Genomic DNA, 2,434 nt, shown 5'->3' with positions numbered 1-2,434 from the left:
TGAAGGCCCTCGTCCGAACATGGTGATCCGAACACGGGGCGCAGTTTTTGGTCGAACCAAGGTGACCAGTCGAGCTGGTGACGAAGATGCTGAAGTCGCAGTTGATCTGCAGGCAAGCCATCGATCTTTTTGCCGATCACACAACGGAACTCTCAGTGAAAGCACCAATGTCGGTGTCAAAACCGGCGGATCTTGGGTAGGGGGTCCCGAACTATGCATCTAGGATCGATGATAATAGGAGGCAGGGGACACGATATTTTACCCAGGTTCGGGCCCTCTTGATGGAGGTAATACCCTACGTCCTGCTTGATTGATATTGATGATATGAGTATTACAAGAGTTGATCTACCACGAGATCATAGAGGCTAAACCCTAGAAGCTAGCCTATGGTATGATTGTATGTATATGATGTATCGACTAGCCTGGCCTCGGTTTATATAATGCACCAGAGGCCTAGGATAACAAGAGTCCTAGACGAATACGCCGGTGGGGAGCAGTCCTTGTCTTGATCACCAAGTCTTGTGGAATCTTCCATGTATGCGGCAGCTGTCCAAACTGGCCCATGAGTATATGGCCATGGGGGTCATCGGCCCAATCTAACAGATCGGAAGACGACATGGTGAGTACCCCCTAGTCCAGGACACCATCAATCCTTCAAGTAAGTTGTCATCGATGCACGCAATAAAAGTTGCTTTCTAAATATCTATGATCTATTAATGTGGAGAAAATAAGCTTTATACGATCCTGTGATATGGAAGAAATAAAAGCGACGGACTGCATAATAAAGGTCCATATCACAAGTGGCAATATAAAATGACATTCTTTTGCATTAAGATTTCGTGCATCCAACCATAAAAAAGCATGACAAGCTCTCCTTCCCTCTACGAAGGGCCTATCTTTTATTCTTGTCTTATACTTCATGCAAAGAGTCATAGTGATATTCACCTTTCCTTTCTATATTTTATCCTTTGGCAAGCACAATGTGTTGGAAAGATCCTGCTATATATGGCTAATTGGATGTGGGTTTGCATGAAATATTATTGTTGACATTACCCTTGAGGTAAAAAGTTGGGAGGCAACACTATAAGCCCCTATCTTTCTCTATGTCCGATTAAAACTCCATACCCATAAATATTGCGTGAGTGTTACCAATTGTGAAAGACTAAATGATAGTTGAGTATGTGGACTTGCGGAAAAGCTCTTATATTGACTCTTTCCTATGTTATGATAAATTGCAATTGCCTCAATGACTGAGATTAGAGTTTGTTGGTTCTCAATGAAGTTTATGATTCATACTTGAAATTGTGATTGAATTGTTACTTTAGCATAAGAGATCATATTGCTTCTCTAAGAATGATCATGATGCCCTCATGTCCGTATTTTATTTTTATCGACACCTCTATCTCCAAATATGTGGACATATTTTTCGATTTTGGATTTCGCTTGAGGACAAGCGAGGTCTAAGCTTGGGGGAGTTGATACGTCCATTTTGCATCATGCTTTTATATCGACATTTATTGCATTATGGGCTGTTATTACACATTATGTCACAATACTTATGCCTATTCTCTCTTATTTTACAAGGTTTGCATGAAGATGGCGAATGCCGGTAGCTGGAATTCTGGGCTGGAAAAGGAGCAAATATTAGAGACCTATTCTGCACATCTCCAAAAGTCCCGAAACTTCACAGGAGCATGTTTCAGAATATATAAAAAGAATTGGGCGAAAGAAGTACCAGAGGAGGGCCACTCACCGTCCATGAGGGTGGGGGCGCGCCCTACCCCCCTGGGCGCCCCCTGCCTCGTGGGCCTCCTGGTGGCCCTCTGATGCCCATCTTCTGCTATATGAGGTCTTTTGTCCGAAAAAAATCATAAGCTAGCTCACGGGACGAAACTCTGCCGCCACGAGGCGGAACCTTCGCGGAACCAATCTAGGGCTCTAGCGGAGCTGTTCTGACGGGGAAACTTCCCGCCGGGAGGGGAAATCATCACCACCGTCATCATCAAAGATCCTCTCACCGGGAGGGGGTCAATCTCCATCAACATCTTCACCAGCACCATCTCATCTCAAACCCTAGTTCATCTCTTGTATCCAATCTTTGTATCCAAACCTCAGATTGGTACATGTGGCTTGCTAGTAGTGTTGATTACTCCTTGTAGTTGATGCTAGTTGGTTTACTTGGTGGAAGATCATATGTTCAGATCCATTATGCATATTAATACCCCTCTGATTATGAACATGAATATGCTTTGTGAGTAGTTACGTTTATTCCTGAGGACATGGGAGAAGTCTTGCTATAAGTAGTCATGTGAATTTGGTATTCGTTCGATATTTTGTTGAGATGTATGTTGTCATCCCTCTAGTGGTGTCATGTGAATGTCGACTACATGACACTTCACCATTGTTTGGGCCTAGAGGGAGGCATTGGGAAGTA

Source organism: Triticum aestivum, chromosome 5A, assembly GCF_018294505.1.
Source record: "Triticum aestivum cultivar Chinese Spring chromosome 5A, IWGSC CS RefSeq v2.1, whole genome shotgun sequence".
NCBI classification, from domain to species: domain Eukaryota; kingdom Viridiplantae; phylum Streptophyta; class Magnoliopsida; order Poales; family Poaceae; genus Triticum; species Triticum aestivum.
Note: the sequence above shows the minus strand (reverse complement) of the source record.